Source organism: Panthera onca, chromosome D2 (genome assembly GCF_046562875.1).
Source record: "Panthera onca isolate mPanOnc1 chromosome D2, mPanOnc1 haplotype 2, whole genome shotgun sequence".
In the NCBI taxonomy this organism is placed as follows: domain Eukaryota; kingdom Metazoa; phylum Chordata; class Mammalia; order Carnivora; family Felidae; genus Panthera; species Panthera onca.
The window spans coordinates 74,523,279-74,549,948 of NC_138349.1; the positions used below are offsets into that span (position 1 = coordinate 74,523,279).

General features: G+C 45.7%; 1 protein-coding gene across 1 annotated transcript in view; it reads left to right on the top strand.

Moving 5' to 3' along the window:
- SLC35F3 (solute carrier family 35 member F3) overlaps window positions 1-26,670 on the top strand; it is a 400,450-nt gene that overhangs the window by 254,184 nt on the left and 119,596 nt on the right. The window lies entirely within an intron of this gene.

The window sequence follows — 26,670 nt, forward strand, 5'->3', positions numbered from 1 at the left end:
ACTTCAGACTGACCAGCACTTGGTTTTGAAGACGTGGCCAGCAAGCAGCCGGTGTAGGGACAGAAGCCATGTCTCGGTGGGTGCTTAGCAAGACCCAAGCATAGGGCTGACTTGGCCTCCGCTCAGAGGGTGGGTCAGGCAGGGTGCCCTCCCCTAGCCCTGCTCTGTCCTCCTAGTCTTTCCGATTCTCTCCGTGGGCCAGGCTGACACCCTGTTTGAGCTGAGATGCGATGTCCTGACACTAGGAAGTGGCCACTGGCAGATAGGGGGTAGACATGCCATCGGGATCACTGGCCATGGTATTGACGCTTCCCCATCGCCCTGGTCTCAGATACTCTGTCCTGTTGACGCACATCTCGAGTGCAGTCATGAGGCCACCGTTTCGGCAGTTATTTTAAATAACAGCAGTAACAGTAGTGACTTGTTAGTGCAAAGTGCTGTGCTGGGTGCTTTATGAACATGCCTCACGTCAGCCTACAGCACCCCTTCATGAGACAGCGTGGCGGGGGGCCTGGGATGAGCCCCGGGTGAGACACGCTCCGGTTTTGGAAGCTCTTGCCTTCTGCCTCGGCTCCGTCTGCTCTCTGGGCTGGCTCTGGCTCCTACTTCCCTCTCATGCCTCCTTCCTCATCTCCAACTTCCTCTTCTCCCTTGTGGAGCCGCCCCTTCTGGCTCTGGATTCCAAGGGAATTGGCCCGACTCTCATAGCAAGTGGTCCACCAGGAAGGAAAAATCAGTGGTGGGTCCCCAGGCTTTCCATCAGCACCTCTGCAGGGGCCCCAGCCATTGCCTGCCGACCCCACACTGTGCCAGGAAGCAGGGAGCCAACCACCACGCCAGTTCTAAATATATTTTTTTAAGTTTATTTTTATTTTTGAGAGAGACAGAGACAGTGTGAGCAGGGGAGGGGCGAGAGAGAGAGAGAGAGGGAGAAAGGGAATCCCAAGCAGGCCCCATGCCATCAGCACAGAGCCCAACGCGGGGCTCGAACCCACAATACCGTGAGATCCTGACCTGAGCCAAAACCAAGAGTCAGACACTTAACCGACTGAGCCACGCAGGCGCCCCCGACCGCACCAGTTTTTAAATCGGATGCTCTCCCTAACGTTTCCAACCTCCTGGGTAGAAGGAAAACCACCCAGCCATGCCCACGTAAGCACAGGGTTGTCAAGAAGCAACTCAACTGGAGAAGAAGAGAGAATTCCAGACCAGGAAAGCAAAATGAATGAGCAGCAAGACCCCTTTGGGGCTTAGGAATGGACGTGGGCACCAGTGTGGGAGACTGTCTGGACATCTCCAGACCCTGTGATAGAAGAAGGTGACTCACCTATTTCCTCCAGCACATCCTGGTCTCAGAATGTTCCAGTTCTGGCACTTTTTAACCCATTTCCCCGTTTCTGTTAATGTTAGCCCACCCCATGCCCAGTCCTACAGAGAAGCAATTAGAAAGACAGATAACAGCCTTCTGTGGGGTTGGAAAGAACGCACATAATGGGAGCCACTCTTGGCCCCCAAACTTCCTGCGTCCCTCCTCCCAGCCTTCCGGTGAGCACCACCTCAGACGCTTCTTTCTGAGCGAGGGTACAGCAGCGGCTCAGCATCCCTGCCTCTGAAAACCACACAAGGCCCTGAGGAGGATGAGGAAGACCAACCACACCTTGGAAGCAAGTAAATACGTGGGAAGGAGCGACCAGAGGACACGCGTGGTCAGAATCCTTGCCCCACCTGCGTCGTCTTCCTTTGTCCTGCCGCTCTCCAGGCCAAGCACCCCCATGAGCAGTTGCCAGGATGGTCCTTGTCAGAGAAGTCACAGACCAGCTCAGCCTCCTCCCGTTCCCTCCAGAATGATCCTGAGCACCACATTACAAATTCATTTCTTGCCTTATTTCCACCGAATTTCCACAGGACAGTTTCTTGATGGAAACTTGACTTTTTTCCCTCAAATCTCCCCCTCTTTGGGCTCCCAAGCATGACCCTGGCAGGGGACAGAAGAAAACAAGGGAATGTTTTTTTAAAATCCAGATTTATCAAGGTCTCCGGTCAATGTGGTGTGGGTTCCTACCTGCTTTTCCAAATTCATCTCTCAGTGGGCCTCCCGCTCGATCCCTTCTGGTCACACCGTCTGCCTTGTCTTGCGTCCCCTGTAGCTGGAACTTTCTTCAACCAGTTCTCCAAAGCATGGCTTATTCTTCAGTTTCCAGCTCAATTTTCACATTCTCAAGGAGACCACCCCTGACACCCACGGACCTAGACATCACCCCACTGCCTCCTTTAATTTGCTCATCATCTGGCTCCCCACTGAAATGTAAGCCCCAGGAGGGCAGAGACTTTAGCTGGTCAGAGATAAACACGGCCAGGCATTAGTTAAAACAGGTTTCTCTTTTTTAATGTTTATTTATTTTTTAGAGAAAGAGTGTGAGTGAGGGAGGGGCAGAAAGGAAGGGAGACACAGGATCTGAAACAGGCTCCAGACTCTGAGCTGTCAGCACAGAGCCTGATGCGGGGCTCGAACCCAGAAACAATGAGATCATGACCTGAGCCGAGGTTGGACGCTTAACCAACTGAGCCACCCAAGCTCCCCAAATCAGGTTTTATTCAGTGACTGCTGACAGTAGCAGAAACTGCTGAGCTCCACTCAGATTTGTGCAGAGGTGATTGCGTGATTGAAAAGGAGAAGGAGGGGGTAGGGAGAGGGCATAGTAGAGTCAAGGAAGGGGAAAATTGCAAAAAGCAGGAAGGAGGGGCGTCAGCTTATACAAAACCAATCCAGGTTTGATAACTGGTACTTACCAAGTTAGGCTCCTACCCTCCCACAGAGGTTGGACAAGGTATCTTCAGGTGTTGGCTGGAACAGAGTCAGTTCTTCTGGAAGCCTTGAGTCTTCTCATATGGGCACTGGTCATCCCAGAGATGTAGGCTTGAGATGTTAGACACTGTGTTTGTGTTGGCTCAGGTCTTTATAGGCCAAGGTTGAGGCCTAATTGAGGGCTCAGAGGAGCCTGGCTAGAGTTTAGGTAAGAAGGGAATCTTCGTGGGGCACCTGGGTGGCTCAGTCGGTTAAGTGTCTGACTTCGGCTCAGGTCAGGATCTCACAGTTTGTGAGTTCGAGCCCCGCGTCAGGCTCTGTGCTGACAGCTCAGAGCCTGGAGCCTGCTTCGGATTCTGTGTCTCCCTCTCTCTCTGACCCTCCCCTACTCACACTCTGTCTCTGTCTGTCTCTCTCTCAAGAATAAATAAACATTTAAAAAATTACACACAAAAAAAAAAAAAAAAGAAGGAAGGGAATCTTCATCAGTCCTTACCCACCAGTACGGTGCTTGGCACCTAGGAAGTGCTCAATTAGCATTTAATGAATCAGTGAACAAATGAGTGAATGAATAACAGGAGGGGGTGTGGGTAAAGGGGTAGGTGCAGAAGGGAGGGAGTAGCTCTCTCAGTCATGGAGGACCCCAGGGTGGAGGGTGACAGCTCAGCAGACCTTTAGGTTATAAAATCAGGCCACGTGCCTGCTGTGGCTCACCCACAGAGTCGGGCAGTCCCTGTACAATGAGTGTTTGCAGACATGCTTTGGAATCTTCATTGACCTTGACTCAATACCATTGATTTGAGGAGAAAGAAATTTCAAAAGAACCAGCATCAGGTTTTAACGTGAGCATGTTTGCAGCAATAACACATCTGTTGTGTTGAAAGACCAACCAGAAAAACAGAGGCAGCTGAACGGTGCCCACCTTTTTTATTCTTAACAAGATCAACTAGATTTATTCCTCTGATAAGCTATGCAGACTACGGCCATAATTAATAATGAGCTGTTAGAAATCCCTGCCAGGTCTTTCCTTCACCTGTGATATACTGTAAGTATAAATACAGGAAGATGTGTTGGCATATGGAAACCCACTTGAACTCCAGGGGCATTGGCGAGATGTTTAGTAGGTGATTAATCTGACAAATGTCAGCTCTGGCAGCTGAGTGGCTTAGAGAAGGAAAGGAACCATCAAGGAGAGCCATCGGTAGGTATTCAGATACGTTGATTAGCACCTTTTGCTGCTAACTAGGAAATTAGTTCTTGCGAAGATATTTCGCTCATTTCCATGTTGATTACCTGGATTATGTGTTTCTTTTCAAAGATGAAACTGTTCCGGGGAAACTGGGTTGGATGAGACAATAAGACCTTAATGACAGTGGCAGGCGCCAGTATCTTCACTGCTGTAGGGTTGGTCTTTATAGGAGGGGAGCAGGAACTCAGCATCCCCTGTTGGGCAAATATTTTGAAAAAAAACCACCAGACACCCCAACTGTTCAGCCTTTTCGGAAAAAAAAAAAAGTCCTAAGAGGGAACAAAATAAGTATTCAGTGATTTGTTCAAGAAACACGTACTGATGCTAAAAGTTTGCCAAGTAGCAAGAATGGAAAGCTCAAACAGGCATACCTCGTTTTTTTGTGCCTTGCTTTATTGCTCTTTGCTGATACTGCGGTTTTTGTTTTTGTTTTTAACAAATTGAAATTTTGTGGCAAACCTGCATCGAGCAAGTCTATAGGCACCCTTTTTCCAACAGCATTTGCTCACTCCGTGCTGCTGTCACATTTGGGTAATTATCACGATATTTGAAACTTTTTCATTGTTATATTTGTTACGGTGGTCTCATCACCAATAATATCAAATATTGTTATATTTGATATGGTGGTCAGTGGGACTCACTGAAAGCTCAGATGATGGTTAGCATTGTTTTTTTAGCAATAAAGCATTTTTAATTAACATAGGTACGTTTTTTAGACAGTACTTACCAGACTACACTTAATAGAGCACAGTGTATATAGTGTGGACATAACTTTTATATGCACTGGGAAACCAAAAAATTCATCTGACTGCTTTTATTTGTGATCTTCTCTTTATTGCAGTGGTCTAGAACCACTGGAATACCTCCAAAGTATGCTTGTAATGACAGCGACTCCCACTGTATAGTATTGGGCTGGGGGAAGGGGGTCTGTGATCAATAAGTGTAAGAGACAGTGGGGTAAATCAGTTTCAGCAGGTTTTTGTTTTGTGTTGTTTTCATTCTTATTGTAGGTCTTCCCAGAGGCTCTCATAAGCTAAATGTATCTTGTGGATCTTCAAGGGGGGTGGATATATGTTGTGGAACATTTCCCATTTCCTGTAGCCCCCACCCTAGTACCTAGTGTTCCATGAAACATACTTTGGGAACTACACATGCCATGCTAGGTTCTACATACACACAGTGTTAACGGAAGCATGAAAGACAGCAGCTCTGCCTTGGAGAATCAGGAAAGTCTTCTTAGAGAAGGGTGTATCAGATCTGGGTCTTGAAGTGAGGACCAAAGGGAGGGAGAAGTGGAAAGAGAGCATCTGCATTGTAAAGCTGGTTATAGAAGACAGGGACAGAGGTGGTTTGGAGGAGAGAGGTTGGGACACATTGAGTTTATCCTATTGATTCTCTGCAGCAGAATCACCAGGGATGCTCTTTAGGACTATAGGTACCCAGGCGTGCCTCAGACCCCAAGATCATTTAGTTGTTCTGAGGTGGGACTTCAGCATCTATATTTTCAAATAATCCTGTGAGTATTCAGGGTTGAGAACTCCCATTGTGGATGGTGGGGAGCAGTCAAGGGGTTTAAATATAGGTCTTTCCCCCATCCTTCCTTTTTTCTCCCTGGGTACCAATTCTGGCCCAGCCTTTTATCTGCATTTCAGTGGGGAAATATCTTTTTCTTTCTTTTATCAAGAAATAATCAACACACATCACTGTATAAGTTTAAGGCTTACAGCATGATGGCTTAATTTATATATATTGTGAAATGATTACCACAGTAGGTTTAGCCAATATATCCATCTTCGCATACAGATACAATAAAAAAGAAGAAGAAAAAGAAGAAAGGGAAAAAATATCCTTTTGATGATAACTCTTAGATTTTTTCTTTCACAATTTTACTATATATCATTACAGCAATGTTAGCTACAGTCTTCATGCTGTCCATTACATCCCTAGTACTTATTGATCTTATAACTGGAATTTTGTGCCTTTTTGACCAACTCTCTCCAGTCCCACCCACTCACCACCTTCCCTGCTGCTGCCTCTGATAACCACAAATCTGATCTCTTTTTCTATAAATTTGTCTATAATTTTTTTTTAGATTTTACATGTAAATGAGATCTCTGTCTTACTTATTTCACTTAGCATGATGCCTTTAGGGTCCGTCCATGTTGCTACAAATGGTAGGATTTCTTTGCTTTTTGATGGCTGAATAATATGTTTACATATGTGTGTGTGTGTGTGTGTAGAGTGTATGCGTTTGTGTGTGTGTGTGTGTGTGTGTGTGTGTGTGTGTGTGTGTGAATATTCCATCCACTGATGGACTAAGCAACATATTGTTGGATCTTGTTTTTTTGTTTTTTTTCATTTTTATTTGTTGTATCCATTCAGGCATTCTGTATCTTTTGATTGGAGAATTTAATCCATTTACATTTAAAGCAACTCTTGATAGGTAAGGACTTACTATTGCCATTTTGTTAATGTTTTCTAGATGTTTTGTAGTTCTGATTTTCCTTGTTTTTAATCCTGGTTTTTTGTGTGTTTTGATATTTGACATCAGCATGCTTTAACTTTTTTATCATGTTCTTTTGTATAATTACTATAGAATTTTCCCTTATGGTTACCATGAGGGTTACATAGAATACTTTAAACTTATAGAACACTATTTTAAACTGATAACTTCAGTTCAGTAGAATTTGTAATCTTTATACTTTTACTTCTCCCTCTCACGTTTTAGGTTATTGCTGTTCCCAATTTACATGATTTTTTTATACTGTGTAACTTCGATTGTTGTAGAATGGTTAGTTTTACTTCATTTTTTTTAACTTTTAAACCAGAGTCGTAAATGAATTGTGTACTACTGATACCATATTGCTGAATGTAACTATGACTATGTATTGACTGTTACCAGTGAGATTTACAGGTCTTTTATGTTGTTAATTGAATTAGCATTCTTTTACTTCCACACAGAACTCCTTTAAGTATTCCTTGTCAGGCAAGTCTGGTAGTAATGAACGCCTTCATCTTTTATTTGTGAAAGTCTTTATCTCTCCTTTGTTTCTGAAGGACAGCTTTGCCACGTGTAGGATTCTTGGTTAACGCTTGTTTTCTTTCAATATATTGAGTGTGTCATTCCATTCTCTCCTGGCCTGAAGAGTTTCTGTTGAGAAATCACTGTTAGTCTTATGGGAACTCCCTTGAATATAACCTCTCTCTCTTGCTACCCTTAAAACTCTTTGTCTTTGACTTTTGACAATTTAATTATATCTCTGTGTAGCCCGATTCAGGTTCAGCCTGTTTGGGATCCTTTGAACCTCATGGATCTGGATTTCCATGTCTCTACCCAGGTTTGGGAAAGTTTTAGCCATTATTGCTTTAAATATACTTTCTGACCCGTTCTCGTTTTCCTTCCTTCCTGGAATTCCCATAATGTGAATATTGTTTCTTTTCCATGTGTTCCATAATTCCCGTAGGCTTTCTTCACTTTTGCATTCTTTCCTCTTTTTGCTCTTCCAACTGGGTGATTTCCAATGTCCTATCCTCTGGGCCACTGATAGCTTCTTCTGCCTGGTCCAGTCTTTTTGAAATTCTATGGAATTCTTCAGTTATGGTATTTTTCAGCTCTCAGATTTCTGTGTGTTTCTTTGCTTATTTGTCTGTTTGTTGGTTGGTGGTTGCTATTTCCTCTTCAAACTTCTTGTTTTGTTCATGCCTTGTCTTCCTAATTCCATTCTGTTGTCTGTGTGTGTTTTCTTGCAGTTCACCAAGCTTCCTTAAGAAGATTATTCTGAATTCTTTGTCTGACAGTGCACGGTTGTCCTTTTTTTTTTTTTTAGGGTCAGTTGTTGGGGCTTTATTAGTTTCCTTTGGTGGTGCCATATTATAAAATCATATCAGATTTTGCATGACCTTTGATTCCTTACATTGGTAAATGTGCATTTGAGTAATGGGACTCCTCTTCTGGACTTTACAGGTTTGCTTTGGCACGGACAGATCTTCACTAATCAGCTCAGTTTAGGTTTCTGAGTGTTTCTGCTAGTGATGTCCGTGGGCGGGTAGGGTGTGCTGTATGTTCTGTTCTTAGGTGAGGCCAGTGTTGTGTTTGAGCTCTGAAGACAAGGATAAGGAGGTGAGGAGTGCCACTGACTGGATAGGACTACTGGTTTCCTTCACTGCCCAAGTGTTTCTGTAGCACGGGCTCCATGATTGCCCGGAATCTCTGGTCAGTCCTACTAAGTGGTTAGAACTGGGTCCTATATTCAGTAGAGGGTGTTATAAATTAGCCTGCCCATCCTGGGAGGGCAACAGGCCAGGACCCGGGGCCTGTACATCTCATTCTTTGGGAACCTGCATCAGGCCAGAGTGTGCCCTGACCTCCCTGCTCAGATGAGGCCTCTGGGGTCACTCTGCAGATGGGGGAAACCACAGGCTGGGCTCTCTGTTCAAGGGCCACTGTATGTAGGGCTATTGAATGGGCTTCCCAGCTTCCCATATGCTCTGATTAGGTTCCCTGGTCAGATATGCTGAAGGCTGCATTCAGCAATGAGCAGGGCTATGAATTAGATTCCCTGCCCACGCACTGCAGGAGACACAGCTATAAAGCTGGTAAAGCTCTTTGTTGTCTTAACTCAAGCTGACGCAAGCCCCAAGTTCTCTGGCCAAACAAGCCACTGGTTTTGTTCTGCAAACCGTCAGCCCTCCCCACCTGCCTCTCAGCTTGAGGGCTGGTGGGCCAGACAGCTTCTAGGAATTGTCTCTAGCCCTTCTGGTCAGATGGGGCCTGTAAACATTCTTCACGGTGGGTGGGGCTCTGTCTCAGCCTCCTTCTCTGGGTGGGAAGAGGAGGGGACACTCCAGGCTCCTCTTAATTTCCCAAACAGCCTTTCCAGTTGGGAGGGGCCAGGCGCTGCCCTCAGCTTTGGCTGTGAATAATCCCCCTGCCCGTACATAGCCCAGGAACATTCCATGCTAAGTACCGGCTTTGCTCAGGGGGCGGTCAGTTCTGCCTGGCCGCCTCTTGGCTGGAGTGCTCTGAGCCACACAGCTTCCAGAAGTTGTCACCAGCCCTCTGGTCGGATGGGGCCTGGAAGGCACTCTCCACAGCAGGTGGGGCTGAGACTCAGCCACTTTGCCTGGGCGTGGGCAAACTGAGCTCTAGGGCTGGCAAAACTCACTCGCGGATCTGGATCAGGCAGATTTGTATAATGCCAAATTCCCTGGTCAGAGCGCATCTCCCACCTGATTTCTGCAGAGGAACAAAGCCACTGCTTGGGATTACTGCTTGGTCTGAACTTAATCTGCCAAGATCTGTGTGCTGGTTGCATCAAGCCCCTCCCCCCTCCTCCATCACAGTCAGGTTCCCAGTGATTGGGCCCCACCGATTGACCTGCAGTCCCCATGGTACGAGATCAGAGTAGCAGCTTCTGAGAAGTGACCCACAGTGCCGATGGGGGTTGATTTTTCCCACTGGGTTCCCACTGGAGGAACCAGAGGCTCAGGGGAGACCTGTCTGCATGGTGTTGCGCTGGCCTAGGGGAGAGGCAACATGGTCAATGTGTGGTCACTTCTCCTGCCCTTCTAACACAGTCTGCTTTAGTCTCTGGGGTGTAGGGGGGCATTCTTCAGCCTCACTTCCGTGTCTAAGATTCTCTCGGTGGTGTCTTATTCTTGAATAATTGTAAGTTGTTCTTCTGGTGAGGCGGAGTGAAGTCAGGAACAACCTGTGTCGCTGCCTTGGTGACATCAGAAATCCACTGGCCCTTTCTGAATGCCTTCCATCTGTTCTTGTGCCAGTGTTTGAACATCCCCCTCTGTGCCCTGCATCTTGGAAGCACTAGGTATCGGGCTGTAGACCAGACTCCTGTCCTGGAGCTGACTCAGAGTAGAAAGACCCAAGACTAAGCACATATGTACACAGCTGCCCATCTAGGGAAAGAGCAAATGCTACAGAAAGGGCCGAAGCTGACCACTCATGAGTGACCACCAGGACACTGACCTACCCCGGGGGGTGAGGGAGAAGTGACGCTGAGGATCAAAGGAGTAGGAGTAGAAAGGAACAGATAGGTCGGGAAGAAAGCATGTCCCAGCAGAGATGAAGGTGCCAAGGGAAGATGAGCATGTCTGCAGGGAGGAGGCAGGTGGGTGATGGGCACGGACCGGGGTCACCTGGACCTGGAGGGCTGACACTTTAGAAAGACTCCTCTCTCGGGGTGCCTGGGTGGCTCAGTCGGTTCGGCGTCCAACTCTTGATTTCGGCTCAGGTCACCATCTCACACTGCGTGGGTTCGAGCCCCGCGTTGGGCTCTGTGCTGACAGTGCGGAGCCGGCTTGGGATTCTCTCCCCCCTTCTCTCTGCCCCTCCCCCACCCACTCTCTCTGTCTCTCTCAAAATAAATAAATAAACTTTAAAAAGAAAGAGAAGAAAGAAAGGGAGGGAAGGGAAGGGAAGGAGGGAGGAAGGGAGGGAGACTCCTCTGATGGCAGCGAGAAAGGAAGAGAGAGGGTAGGACTTGATGCCCAAGTGGCCGGTTAAGAAACTCTAACAATGGTTCTGGCCGGCACACACTGGAAAATGAATTGGAGTTCAATTAAAACAGACACAGAGAGACGAGAACATTTGAGAGAACGAGCAGCATTTAATGAAAAGCCGCATTAGGAGGAAGAATGTTTAAGCTACACTAGACCAGATTACCAATCTGCCCCACCACCCACTGCCAGGCCCAGGGTGCTTAACACCTGATCGATAACAGATGGGTCACGTGTCAGAGTCTGAGGGCCACAGGAGCCTGTTAGGATTAAAGAAGTCTATTTTAGGGGATTCACCAATCCCCTGAGTGATACGAGCTCGGACTGGGGTGCTACAGTTGCTGAGCTGGGTGGTCTAGAATTTTATTGTCATCAATGTGTCATTAAATACACCCAGCTCGTGGTATGATACGGCATGGCATGGGGGCTCCTACCATCTCCTTCCAGTTCCATGTGTCCTCCCCATTTCAAGTTCAGTGACAGCACATTGATGACTTGAAATCATCAGTATTTACACCAAAGCCATTGAAAAAATGCCACAACTCAGGACTGTTATTTTCAGAGCTGGTTTAGCACTTCTCAGGACATATAGTAAGTCATCTAGATTGTTCTATGTGTGGCCTTCAAGGATTTTAAGAAAGAGGTAGCTACAAGACTCTTTTTAAGACATTTCCTTGTATGCTTGGTTGCTCAAACCTCATCCTCCGTGGCTCTGATAAACCAGTTCCCTTGGGAAGCCTCCTGCTGGGTGACAGAGAAGTTGGTAGAAGGCACAAGTCCTACTGAGTTCGACTTCCAAGTTCTAGGTATCTTCGTGAAGGGGTGATGTTCTAATTCCAAGAAAAAACCAAAAACAGTGATTCTGCTGTAGAGAATCATGCACCATAGGAAAAGGGAGAGTGGGTCCCTATTATTTTTTTTTCAGCATCTTCCTCGTTTTGGCACTTAGGGAAAATATACAGACAGAAGGGGAAAGTGTATAAAGTCTTGGATGAGGGTCGGCTAGGAGAACACTTATTGGAAATCTGTAGCAGCCCTTGACTTAACTCTTACATCCCGGCCGTGTGGAAATACCCTCGATACCCAGCGACGTAGGCACCTTGTACTTTGCTGAGGGGCAGAGAGGACAGCATCAGCCGCCAGGCCAGCATCTGGCGGCCTCACCCAGACGACAGGTGAGCCGAGCATTTGGCCCCCAAGCCGGGTTGCTGCCATGCTGTGGAGTCCTGATTAATGCAGGGTCCCTCTTAATCCTCCCCGCCACCACGCAAGGAGGGTAGAGCAATGCCCGTTTCAGAGGCAGGAGCTGAAATGTTTAGGCAGAGAGCGTAATCATTGTCTGTAGTGATGCAATGGGCTCTGAGAACAAATATTGCAAGAATGTCAAATGTCAAAGGCCAAAGGCATCCATCGTATCAAGTAGGTGCGTTGAGCATTTGGTCTGAAAGGCTCTAAGCAGGCATTTGTAAAACCTGGCCAGTTTCCTTTTATAACATTTTTAGCATGTATTTGCTTAAGAAAAATCAGTCCCCCCCCCAAAAAAAAAGAACAAGAGAAATAATTTTAAAAGTCATCTGCAGTGCCACCAAACACAACAGCTACTAATATTTTTGTGAAAACCCTCACTATTTAATAATAGATACCAACAGATATATGGGACTATAGTTCAGAAGGTTTTAAGGAGCATAGAGTTTTTTTTAAATCACAGCTTCATTGAAATGGAGTTAACGGACCACACAGTTCACCTGTGTAAAGAGTTCAACTCTGTTTTTTTTTTTTAGGATATTCACGAGGCTGTGCAACCATTGCCACGATTAATTTTAGAACATGCTTATCACCCCAAAAAGAAACTCCATATACGTTAGCAGTCCCCCTCCATTCTCCCTTCCCCTATTCCTCTGCCAGCCGCCAGTCTACGTTCTGTATCTATGGATTTGCCCTTTCTGGACATTTCATGGAAACGGGATCACACAAGATGTATCCTTTTGTGTCTGGCTTCTTCCACTTGGCATACTGTTTTCAGGGCTCATCAACGTTTTATGGCTGAATAATATTCTCTTTGGTGGATATACCGTGTTGTCTGTATTCATTTATCAAGTCGACGGACGTTTGGGATACTTCCATTTGGGGCTATTGTGAATAATGCCACTGTGAACATTCATATACAGGTGTTTATAGGGATGTGTGTTTTTATTTCTCTTGGGTATAAACCTAGACGTAGAATTGCTCATATGGCAAGTCTATAAGTTAACCTTTTGAGGAACTGCCAGACCACTTGCCAGAGTGACCGTACATTTTACAATTCCACCAGAAGTTACGAGTTTTTCTTCTCAGTTTCTCCACATCCTCCCCAACGCTTGTTATTGTCTGACATTTTGCTTCTAGCCATCCTAGTGGGTGTGTAGCATCTCACGGTGCTTTTGATTTGTCTGGTGTCTTTTGATGTTGTGTATCTTCTCATGGGCTTATCATAAATCTCATGGTTTGTGTATCTTCTTTGGAGGAATATCTATTCACGCCCTTTGCTCATTTTCCTGAAGACTTGATTATTTTAGAACAGTTTGGGTTTACAACAAAACTGGGAGGAAGGTACAGAGATTTCCTATACACTCCCTGGCCCCAAACATACATAGCCTCCACCATCGTCGACATTACTCACCAGAATGGTATACTTTGTACCAAGGATGAACCTACATTGACACAACATAATCCCCCAAAGTCCGTAGTTTACCTTAGGGTCCACGCTTGGTGCTGTACATTCTGTGGCTTGAACAAATGTGTAATGACATCCATCCATCATTATATTTACTATACAGAGTGTTTTTGCTGCCCTAAAGATGCTCTGTGCTCTGCTTACTCACCTCCCCTCCCTTTCCCCCCACCCCTGGTAACCACTGATCCTTTTACAGTCTCCATAGTTTTGCCTTTTCCAGAATGTCCTGTATTTGTATGTCATACGGCCTTTTTAGACCAGCTTCGTTCACTTAATAATATGCATTTAAGGTTCCTCAATGCTTTTCATGGCTTGACAGCTTTTTTTTTTTAGCAGTAAACAATACTCCATAATACGGATGCACCACAAATTATTTATCTGTTCACCTCCTGACGGACATTTTGATGGTTCTAAGTTTCGGCAGTCGTGAAGAAACTGCCGTAAACATCCACGTGCAGGTGTTTGTATGGACATAACTTTTCAGTTCCTTGGGGCAAGTACCAAAGAGCATGACTGCTGGATCACATGGCAAGAGTGTATTTCATTTTGTAAAGAAACTGCCCAAATGCCTCCCAAAGTGGTTGTACCATTTTGCATTCCCACCAGCAATGAATGACAGGTCCTCTTGCCCTGTCTCTTCACCAGCATCTGCTGATATCTGTGTTCGGATTTGGCCATTCTGGGGGGGCGGGGGGGGGAGATGCTGTGGTATCTCACTGTTGTTTTCATTCCCGTTTCCCTGGTGATAGAGATGAGGAGCATCTTTTCATATGTGTCTTGGCCGTCTATGTATCTTCTCCAGTGAGGTGTCCATGTGGTCTTTGGCCCGTTTTAAAATCACCTTCGCCCGGCTTTTAACGGGGCCTTGTCCTTTTTGTTACTGAGTTGTTAGAGTTCTTCCTATATTTTACGTAGAAATCCATAATCATTTATATGATCTACAAATGTTTTCTCCCATTCTGTTTCTTGTGTTTCCACTTTCACCACTTTGTGGTGAGAAACAGACGAGTATGCTCTTTTTTGCCCGTGCCTACAGCCTTGGTGACAGGACTGTTGCAGAGCCTTGCTAGATGCCCTGATTCACCTTCCATCTCCTGCAAGACTCCACTCGGAGTTAGGACACATTCACATCGTCTTTCATGTCTTGAGATTGAGGAGTTTTTTGTGTGTTTGTTTTCCTCGAGGACAGCTTCCTTTCATAAAAAACAAGGAATCGCTTTAAAGGCACTGCAATTGTCCTGAATCTTGTCCAAAGTTTAAAATTAAAGTCCAAGAAGGAGTGGTCTCTTTATTTAACCTCCTGATGAGTCTCTGAAATGCAGGTGGGTCCCATCGATCGAAAACACTCTCGGCTTCATAGCAGCCACGGCTGCGAGGCAGACCTTGTCATTTGGTCCTTGTGCATTTCTGGAGGTATATTTTGGTTGCTTCTCTTTGGTTCCCGGCATAGCCATAGTCTTTTGTTTCTCATCGTCGTCTTAGTTTTATTCTTCCCTGGCCCAAACTAAGGGTGATGCACTAGGTGATTTCCAGAACTCTTTCCACTCTGCAGAGTCTGTACTCTTAAGCGGTGTCCAGGCCCTCCTTCGCATGGGCCCAGAGTGTCCCCTAGAAGCCATGCCCAAAGTCTACTAGTAAGCAGGGAGTACTGTCACCCAAATGCAGAAGAGACCCTATGGCTGTGAATCGGCTGGGCCCATGGACTCTGAATCCCAGCGTGACTTGATTACTACTATTCAAATTCATACACAAGTTTCCTGCAAAGTCATATATCTAGTTGAAGACCATTATGCTTACCTATATCATTTCTGGACAGGACTGTAGTTAAACATTTTGCAGTGAAAGTGATTTTTTTTTTTTTTTAATTCTAGTATACGCTGACACCCAAGTGTACGTATTTGTTCATCTTCAGTTAGTTCCGAGGACCGTTTGTGGTTTATTTCCTCCATGCCATTAACAAATCAAATAATGCTCCAGGGGCCATGGATGAAGGGCGCCTTAAATTCTGCAGATATCACTGCTGGAAACAGATTTTCAAGCTACAGTTATCCTTCATGTCTCAGATATTTTAGGTTGTTACTGATCCCAAATTAGAATTCTGCTATCAATAGAGCATTTGATGCCGGTTCACTTTAAACAAGCAGTCAAGGTTAAAACAAAGATCGATGGGCTTGTCATGTGAGTATTGCCCATAAGCTAGGCTCCACACAGAGCCGCCCCCACGATTGGTCCCCTCCGCGGTGAGCAGGGAGTCCGAGACTTGAATGTATTCGATGGTATGTGTTTTTGTCTTCCGTTTTTATTTTTGTAGTTTTGCAGAAAGGGTAGGCTTCGAGTGGGGAGTAAGGTATAAAGAGGGGCCAAGTTTCAGGCAAGAGAAGAAAGCTGAGAGATGGGGGCGGGGTTGAGTCGTGTCACATTTTGTTCGTTTGAGTTTTCAGGAAGTGGGGAGAACATATCGGACCCAATAAATCCCTGCCAAGAAGTATTATATTATACTTTATTAATACAACATGTGGAATGGGTGCACAAAAACCCAGGGGTAAAAACTATGCCTAATCATTTCTAACAGTGTCCTGCCCTGAAGCTGGTAGCTGTGATTGATGTGCCAGAAAGCATGGAAGCTGTGCATCATGGGGCCCCTCTCTCTTGTTCCCACCGTCATGTCGGAGTGCAGGCCTCCCTCATGCACTGGAGCCCTCTGGGTTTCAAATACCTACCACCGTGAGGTGCCCGGGGGCACCACAGAGCCGACCAGGATGCAAGGAGATGACAGTCCTCCCGTCTAAGATGGATACCGACACAGTAGCCTTGTCACTGACGTACACTCAAGGGCAAGATCTAAAACTGTGTATGATGAGCAGGAGTGAAGAGATGAGGGAAAAGATTAGACAAGAGTCCCCTGAGGTTGGACCAAAGACAGAAGCATCCTGAGGGAGCAGTCAGAAGGGGAGCCACCTGGCCCTTCACCAAGCTGACAGGGCGCCTCCCCCCACCCCCCAGGTAGGCGAGCAGCGGAGGACTCTACCAACTCAAAGCTGTGGCTGTGCCTCCCTTCAGTCTTGCAGGAAGAAGCCAACACTGCTACTCACGCTCCCTTCCCTTTGTCTCATTACTCACATCTTCTGGAAATTTGCGCGGCACGGATATAAAAAGAATGTGAGAAACAAAACATTCAAAACACGGAAAACAGAACTACATGTTCCTTTTGATGTTGGAATGGATGCTTCTGTACCGGCCGAGCAACAATAGCCGTGAAAGCACGGATCTGACAGAGTTTTATATAAGAAGAATCGAAAAGTGTCTACGTATTTTCTACGTAGGCTCCACGCCCCGTGTAGAGCCCAGTGCGAGCCTTGAACTCACAGCCCTGACATCGAGACCTGAGCTGAGATCAAAAGTCGGTCGCTTAACCATCTGAGCCCCCCAGTTGCCCCAGAAACTGTCTAATCATTTTCAAAGAAAAAACAGTTGCAGCATTATTTTATACACTCTTGTACCCTAAGGCTTTTCCCATTTTGTTAGCATTGGTATCTGTTTTCTGTTTACAAGAGACACACCCTTTAAACTATTCTCAGGCATCAGTATTGGTCTCAACCCCATTTACTATGGAACTGAACTTCTAAAAGTAGATAAACTTCTCTTTTAGAGAATTCTCAAGGAGAAAGTAAATGAATCACTATTTTTGTGGTAGTTAGGAAAAAAAAATGGTAGCCTATTTAATTTTTTTCAAATACATGTTATTTATATACATATGTGTGTGTGTGTGTGTGTGTGTGTATATATATACACACACATATATATAATGATATGGCCTACATATAAAACAAACACGTAATGTATGTAAAAATCACATGAACATAAATGTACACCTTGTGTTTTCTCCTTAGCATTTCCCCTGTATTATTGAATGACTTGTTTTATCAGCTGCAATATACCCTTTTGTGTAAATACATCAAACTTTCCCATTTCCCTGTTAATGAACCTTTAGGTTGTTTCTATTTTTTTTACTTAACTCATATTAAAACTTAGATGGAGCATCGCCTGGTGACTCAGTTGGTTGAGCGTCCAACTCTTGGTTTCGGCTCAGGTCACGATCTCAACTCTTCGTGGGTTCAAGCCCCACATCGGGCTCTGCACTGACAGCGTAGAGCCTGCTTGGGATTCTCTCTCTCCTTCTCTCTCTACCCCTCCCCCATTCATGCTGTCTCTGTCTCTCTCAAACAAATAAACTTAAAAACAAAAAAAACACTTGATGGCCATTTTTGTCCATATGTCTATGTTCACATCAGATTATTTCTTGGGTAAATTCCTTAAAATGAAAATACTGGGTAAGAGGCCGTAAACATTTGTATTTTTTAGGAATTTTGATACACGTTGCCAGCTTTCAGAATGGGCATTTATGTGAAATTTCCAGAGATCATCATCTTAAAATCAAAATGAGGGTTGACGAAAAAATTCCAAGAACAGATTTTGACTAGATAATTTCAAAAGGTTCCCATCAAGCTGGAAAATGATTGTGGTGTTGATGTGCTTGGGAAAACCCAGACAAGCCTGGTTGTCTCACCAACAAGTGCCCTAGGCTTGTCACTCGGTGTCACACAGCCTCAGACACTCCCCTGGGGCACCAACAAGCCCATCTTTGTCAAAGGGCCAAGGAGCTAGGGTTGGGAGGTAGTTATGGAATCCACGAGACAGAAATATTCTGACACCAGGGAGGTAACTATGGGGAACAAATCATGCATACGTTTAATCCTCCAAAACCAGCCAAGAGCTCTAGATAATTCTTGAGACTTGTCCCCTTGCCGATACTAGCTGGTCATTTGGGGAAAAGGCGGGACTCACTGCCTTGGTCAGGAACAGGGTGTATCTCCAGACTTCTGGCTCCTTCTTGCTTTTGTCCAAAATCTGTGGGACCTTCTCTTTCAGCCGTAAAGCAAAAAAACAGCCTTTGCTAGATTTTTGTTTGCTTTAGGGGGAAAAAAGTGAGGGGTATCTCTCATAATCTGATAAAATGGTGGAACATCTCTCCCTGTGGTCTGCCCCTACTTCCGCTGAAGGATACAATTCATTGCAGGTTTAGATGCATATACCCCCCCACCAACCCCTGTGCCCACACATGCCCAGCGTAGGGCAACTAAGATCTTGTGCAAAACAAGGGAGGAGAAAAGGACCATCCTCAAGGCTTACTGTGGGGAAGACTCAGTGATTTCTTGGGGGAATTTTATAGTTTTTGGCCAGGGGAGTCATTTGGTAGCCCCTGACGTGCCAGAATGTTTCTTTCCTCTCACCCAGTGAGTTCACAGAGAGTTACAGCGGATTTGGTCAGCCGCGATCTGCGGTCTCTGTGTGTCACGCATGGAATGTCATCGGTCAGAGCTCAGCTTCATTGTCACTGAGCAGGAAGCACACCCCTGGGAACAGGGACCAAGTGCTTAATTGAAGGTTTCCAGTGAAGTGATCGCTGAGAGTAAGTCTAGGGGACAGCTGGCACCAGGCCTGCTGTAGTCACACTCTGATCCCACCCTCTCCAAGATCCTTGCCTTGCTGGTCTCCGCCAGGGTCCCATCTTTCTCTGAATCCAGCCTGAGGTGGCAGAAGCCAGGGGCAGCACCTGGGGGCTTCTAATGCCAGCCGTTTGGCCAGGAGCCAAACCCATTGCTGTAAGCAGGTTGTTGGTTGGTCTGTTCTTTGGGGTAGGGGAGCAAAGTACACCAATGCGCAGACGCCCCCTTAGGGGCAAAATGAGCCTGAACCAAGACTTCAGGGAAGCCAGTCTAGCAGGGGAGAAGGCTTTTTGTTACTGGCATACCCCTTTCTGGTCAGGTCAGCAGAAGACACTTCCCAGGAGGTTCTGCTCGGCCAGGAGGACAGTGGGCCTGGATCCTAGTGTGTATGAGGCATGCTGGGTAGAGGAAGGAGAAGGCGAGGGTGCCATGTGGATGGGGAGGCGTAGAGAAGCCCCTGGGACTGGGAAAATGCGGGAAGTAGACCGTGTGTTCAGTAATTTTCAGGCATCCAGATGACACTCTATAAAACCCCTGTACCTTGGAAGCTTCTGGTGATTTGAGATTATACGGAGGGGCAGAGCTAGGCCAGGCATCAGGAGGGCCCAGCTGTTTCCCAGACCCATCCTAACTGGGGAATGAAGGACGATAGCCAGGCTCTCAAGAGAGGAAGGAAGCCTTGGGAATCAGGGTCTGTTTGAAGAATGGGGTACCCAGAGGTTGCCCACACAAAGGGGGTTGGTCCTGCCTGGAGCTCCTTTGGCAAATGGGCAGGACTTCCCTGATCCGTGAAGGGGCTGTTTCTAGGGCTAGTTCAGGAAGCTGATCCTGCCGGTACCTGCCCCCACAGACCTGCTGAATCTGCTTCTCTGGATTCAGCTCCTTGTCTATCTAAGCCATTGGTAAATTCCTGCTTCTTCCTGCCCTAATGATTTTGCTTTCTTTCATTCATTTATTCATTAATTCATTCATTCATTCATTCACCGGTGCTCATTGAGGCCCTGTTCCTGGGCAGGGTCCCTCACTCCCAGTGCTTACAGCCAGCAGGAAGCTGAGGCAGGTATACAGAAAACTCTAGGGCAAGGCAGAGGTTATCACTGCCTTCAAAGAAGTGCAAAGAGCTAAGTGACTCCAGAGGAGGCCCCGATCCCAGGACTTCTGAAACTCTATCTGCCCAACTTGGAGCCTCTTCTGTCCTTGGTGAACATGACCCCTGCCTGCTGATCCTGGCCTGTCCTGGGCTCAGGAACTAAAGAGTAGAGCAGGCGCCTTCCCGAACCAACACATCTTTCTCATTTTCAAGTCAGTCTGATGGCCAATCCCCTTGATTCACCCTTGGAAACGAACACCAGCCAAGGGAGTGCGCCTCTGGCCTTGACGAGGATCCGATGTAGGTCAGTATTCTAGTTCCTGCTCCACAGAGGAAGAAGAGCAGGGGAATCAGACAGGAGTCCAGCTGTGGTCGATGAATCATCCGGAACACAGCAAGCAGCTATTTCTGAACTAAATGGCATCAGATCTCTCTCTCCTCACCTTGAGTCCAGTGCCCTGGTCTCCAGGCACTTCCTCTGAGATGAAGCCAGTGGGGGGCAGAGAGCCCTGAGCAGGAGGGAGCTGGCCAAGCGTGGTTTTCTTGGCACCGCTGTTTCCATGCAGGCACAAAGGGATAGTCTGGGAGGTGGCTGAAGCCGACAGTTCTAGAAAACTCCAGAATTCTGGGTCCTGTGAATATGCTCTTGTTTGCTTCCTTCCTCCCTCCCCTTCCTTCAGAACTTCCTGTTTTGAGCACCTATTACGTAAGCCATATATGGTGCTTGGTACAAACCAGAGATGGCCCCTGCCCAGTAAAGAACCTAGTGGGAGAGACTGAAGGTAATGACTGATGCGTTCTGAGTGCTGCTCTTTACCAGGTACTCTTACGTGAACTTCACATGTATCCCTTTTTCTAATCTTCACAGCAGCACTGTAAGGTACTTGCTATTATTATCTCCATCTTAAGGATGATGTGTTGAGCGTGGAGCGATTAAACAACATGACCAGGTGAAACCATTGTGAAGCAGTGCCCCCTTTCCAGTGTCGGAAGGAATGTGTGGAAGCTGGCATGTTCATTTCCCAAAGTGGAAGAGAATGATCACTTCTTGAGCATCTTCTGGGGACCAGACATTGTGTACTCGTTCTATACTCATGGTCTGTGTTGGCACCAAAGTAGGTCTCTGAAGGTCCCAGGAAAGGGAGCCTCCCCCACCGCCAGCCCACCCAAGCCCACCCCAGGTGTCCCTTCTGGCCTGTCTGCTCTTCCAGGGAAGCTGCCCCTTCTCAGCTCCCATGATGCCACCATGCCATGGCCTTGTCTTGCAGAGGGCCACCCCATGGTGTCTTCCACTGGACTCAGGCTTCTGACCAGGATCCACAAAGGAAGTGACCAGACACCCCATTCCCATCTCTGTGCCTCTCTTTTTGTTCATCATGATCCTGACCCTGGGCTCAGAATGGCCACAAAGCTAGCTGTTGTCCAGTCACCGTGAAGCAATCACGGAGATGCTGCGAGGGGTGTGTCTGCAAAAGCAACCTTGACATTACTTTCTAGCAAAAGAGGAAAAATCCGTGGGGCCCTAATGAGTTCTGAGTTTATGCTGTGGATGCACAGTGCCAGAGAAGGGGCATGTGAGGATGAGAAAAGCCACCCAGAGATCTGTCTAATGGTTCTTGATTCCCTGAACTTGCACTTGGAGTTATTGAAAAAGGTTATCAGTTATTCCTGCCAGATCAGGGGAATGAGCGGCCCAACGCATGGAGTTAATTTCTTTCGATCATTAGACCTTCTCGCCTGTTGGAAATACCAATGTGTGTTCCACTTTGAAAGCTTCTAATGCTGCAGACTGATTTATTTGGGTAAAACTCCATTTCTGGTTCTTGGAGCTACTTGAAGTGATTATTTTTAAACATGGGTAACCACAAAAATAATTTGTTATTCTTACTGTTTAATACTACAAAGGCCTCTGAAGCAGTGTTAATATTTCAGAGCAAATTAATTGAAGCGGTCTGTTTTCTGACTATTGAAAACCTTTGCTGGATTTTATATTTTTTATTATTTATTTTGAAGAGATTAAGTAAAGCTCTCTGCTTAAAAAGAATGTAATTTTAATAGTACTTTTCAAACCATATGCATTATGACCCAAGAGCAGATCATACTAAAGTCAACTTACTTCATCACAATCAGCATTTAAAAAAAATTTTTTTAATGTTTATTTGTTTTTGAGAGAGAGAGAGAGAGAGACAGAGAGAGAGAAGAAGACACAGAATCCGAAGCAGGCTCCAGGCTCTGAGCTATCAGCACAGAGCCTGACACGGGGCTTGAACCCACAAACCATGAGATCATGACCTGAGATGAAGTCAGACGCTTAACCGAGTGAGCCACCCAAGCACTCCACAGTCAGCATTTTTTTTTGCAATAAAAGAACAGAACAAAATATATGGAACAGAACAGAAGAATAGAATAGAATAGAATAGAATAGAATAGAATAGAATAGAATAGAATAGAAGTGTTCATACACGGTAAGGGTAGTATTTTATTAAATATTCAGCTCAGTTATATATGTGTTTGTACATGTCAAGCATATTTTTACCAAGTTTTAAATTGGTATATGGTTTACAAACAGTAAAATTCATCCTTTCAGTGTAAAATTCTATGAATTTTTTTTTTTTTTTTAAATTTTTTTTCAACGTTTTTTATTTATTTTTGGGACAGAGAGAGACAGAGCATGAACAGGGGAGGGTCAGAGAGAGAGGGAGACACAGAATCAGAAGCAGGCTCCAGGCTCTGAGCCATCAGCCCAGAGCCCGACGCGGGGCTCGAACTCACGGACCGCGAGATCGCGACCTGGCTGAAGTCGGACGCTTAACCGACTGCGCCACCCAGGCGCCCCAAAAAATTCTATGAATTTTTAAGAAATGTAGATTTCTTTCTGTCAAAAAAGTGAGAAACCATTTAAAGGGAGAGTCTACTAACTGAAGTATTCATGAAAGATAATATTCTTTTAAGATCTTTGGAGGAAGTGACAACTATCTTATCTTGGAAGATAATTTCATACACCCCAAATTTTAAAGCCAAATGGCACCTTGGAAATTGTTCAGTTCATCGTTTTCAAAACCTTCTTTTTACAGTGACAACTGTTTTATAAACTGAATCTAACATGGACATAGACAAGTAGAGTCAGTCTGCAGAGAGACCAGGAAAAACAGTCTGGAAACTACCAATGGGGGCTAACTATTGTGTGCCCAAGTTAGGAAGCTGAGGCCAGAATAGGCTGAGTGGCCCCTCGAGGTTGGCCACTCTTCTTGCCAGAGCTGGTGCTCAAACTTGAGCTGTTGCTGGCTGTTATTCAGGGCATTTTCCATGTCTCTTGGGCTCAAGAGAGTCACAAGTATTACTTACCCCCACCAAGGGGATCACGTGCCTGTTTGGAATAGTGTGATGAGTCTGAAAATACATTCCAGTATAGAAGATTGAAATGGCCAGTGACCACCATGGGCGGCAGATGCAGGAGTCAGTCCAGGAAGACCAGACCAGACTGTTTGGGCAACACGAGTTATTTAGGGAGGCCGGAGACTGAATATAGAGCTGGACCTGGGAGTCCAGTACCAGAAAGAAAAGTAGTAAGCCTCCAGAACTTGAGGAATCAGCCGGGTCCTTAGAGCTACGCACTTCCTTGATGATTCATCCCAAGGTTGCCTGCCCTTCTCTTCCTAAAGGGCCATGGCCAGGACCCCACATAGGGTTGCAATTTAAATAGAGCCTCTTGGGTGTACAAGAAACTGGCTGATTTGTCTTCTTTCTTACCTGAGACTCCTCCTTTCACTTCCTTACTCTGGTTCACAAGTGGGAAGTAGGGGTTAGGCTGGGAGGCTGTTGAAGGCAGGCCAGGGAGTATAAAACTCATACCCACGGTATGTAAGTTCTGCGTCATAGACTTGTTACTCTCTGTATCTGTTCAGTGAACTTACTCCATTGTTTGAACCATCGTACTAAGAACGCAAAGCCCACTGACTCTTATGAGCCTGCTGTACCAGAATGCCACAGGTGGCCATTAAATATCCCATCTCCCCAACCTCAGCAATGAAAAGAGAAAACCAGGGCGTGGGGTTAGTGACAAAGAACATTCTTCTGTCACAGAGGACGGCATGTCATGTAAAGCTCAGGGAAATGCTGGGTTTGGTGAGCAAACCATTGACCATTTTTAGAAGATGACATTTATGAATATGACCTGGAAAAAGTCAACCCCCAGTCCCTCTTTCAGATAAATTCCTATAATATTAAATTTAAGACCGGTAGGTACCCAGTGACATCGTTCAGTTATTAGCTCACACAAGCATCCTCCATAGTACAGGGTTAAATGAGCTAACCTCTTGCCTAGATATTATATATACAGGATTTGTTTCCATTGATACTTGGGGGATCATGTCTGTCTTTATTGAAAGAATTATTAGCATCCTTTTTTATGTAATTTGAGAATTGGGTTTTTAAGTGGGGAGCTTGTGTGATTTTCTAGGTATCCCTGAGTTAGGTCATGGTAGCCTCACCCTAGCATAGGGTTTTAAATTGTTGGAATTCTCAAAATACCAGTGCGCTCATATACCAGCACACAGTTAATATTCTAGAATAATTTTATGTATGTAAGTTTGTAAATCTGCAGCCTCACCACACTCACTCCCCCCAGAAAAGTGTGCACTCAGGAGTGTCCGCTCTCACATGGTCAAGCCACAGGAACTCCTTTTTTAAAAAGGAGTAGAGGAAATATTTGGTGGGCGTTAAGATTTTTTTGTTGAAACACAAGGTATGAGCTAATAGAGTATAGAAAATGAGAAACAGCATCCGGTTCTTAAAAATAAGGGGAGGATTGGGGCGCCTGGGTGGCGCAGTCGGTTAAGCGTCCGACTTCAGCCAAGTCACGATCTCGCGGTCTGTGAGTTCGAGCCCCGCGTCAGGCTCTGGGCTGATGGCTCGGAGCCTGGAGCCTGTTTCCGATTCTGTGTCTCCCTCTCTCTCTGCCCCTCCCCCGTTCATGCTCTGTCTCTCTCTGTCCCAAAAATAAATAAAAAACGTTGAAAAAAAAAATAAAAAAAAAAAATAAGGGGAGGAAGCTGAGATGAGATTTGGTACCGCCTTTTTGATAAGCAGAAGTTGATAGACATGAGGAGGTGATGACCTCTCAGGTATCAGAAGGTCCTGGAGTATCCTGTAGGGGGAAAAGAAGGTTTAGGTATAACTACTTAATGAGTGAAGTTGACAGGAGTATTTAACAACACTTAATGAGTGCCTGAGTGTCTCAGTCAGTAGAGCGTCCAACTTCGGCTCAGGTCATGATCTCAACGGTTTGTGAGTTTGAGCCCCGCATTGGGCTCGCTGCTGTCAGCACAGAGCCCCCCTTCGGACCCTCTGTTCCCCCTTTCTCTCCGCCTCTCCCAGACTCGCTCTGTCCAAAATAAATAAACAGAAAAAAAAACCAATACTTGATCATCTGTTTAACTTGTATAAGACATTGCAGTAAATAGGAAGATGCATAAAGAAACAGACAACTATTTATTGGGCACTTTCATTGTGAGCTGCCCAGTAGAATGAGTGTGGTGGACGGGCTAATTTTAAGTCTCAGGGGTATTTGCTTCGGCAGCAAGTAAAGCTAAAAATTGAAGTTCTGGGGAGACCCAGACTCCAGGAGGTGCAAAAGCATGATGAAATCTATTGAAACCACATTCAAGTGCAAGGAAATGAATTATGGATTACCTGATTAGTATCTCCTACCTGAATTAGAATAGTTAAGTGGAGTTTTTACATTTTACATCTCTAACAAGTGAATAGCATGGCAGGCTTTTCTGAGTACAATAGTAATTTGTTTAGACTGGAATATAAATCCCTGCTTGGCCAGTTTGCACACTCTATGACCTGGGACATTTTATATAAATCTCTCTTTGCCTCAGTTTCCCCATCTATAAAACAAGGTAACAGCAATCTCACAGAGCTCTTGTAAGTAAATAATAAAATGATTTCTCCAAAGCAAACTAACATGGTATTTGATACATAGTAAGTACTCAAAAAACAAGTAGTCATGTGATATTTGTTTTAGTTACTGTATATAATGTTGATTGATGAACTTAGTGAAACAACACATAAGAATATTATATTGCATATTTAAAAGGCCCTCTTTATATAACATGAAATTCTTTTGCTTTGGGCCTATTTATGCTTAATTTTTACAAAGAAGGGAACGAATAGCTTATTGACTTAGACTGTCCTCTCTAGGGGTCTTGAGACAAGTTCATGGAAGAGGCATATAATGTCGAGGCTACCACTAGAGGGCTCTGTAGAGACCCTATAATCCTTTACCTTGGCTATAGTGATGAAGCAACCTTGAGAAACCATGGCCTTTCGCAGAGCCAGGGGCCATTCTGTCCATCGGGACTGTTCAAGAGGGCAAGGAATAACAAGATCCCTACAAGACCACTTGTAAGAACCACTTCTGCCAGGGACCCGAGGGTTTGCACGTGGATGGCACCAGAAACGACTGTTAGGAACCAGGCTAGGGTTGCCCTCTGCCTCTTACCACTCCACTGAGTTAGCCTTAGAGGGGACACGAGTTACATCGTATAGTAGAATATCAGCTTTGAGACAGGAAACCAAGCAGAGTTGGGAGGCTCTCAAACTCTGGGGAAGGACTTAACAATAACAAAACCCACCTTGAGTGACCACCGAATCTTCCATTTCCCAGAGGAGGCTGGGACTCCGACGGGTGCCTGGGCATGTGCGAGTGAGATGCCCATTCGGCCTCGTGGAGTTCTTGGGCTGTGCAAGCCCTGTGCATCCTACCTGCAGGGTGATGGCAGG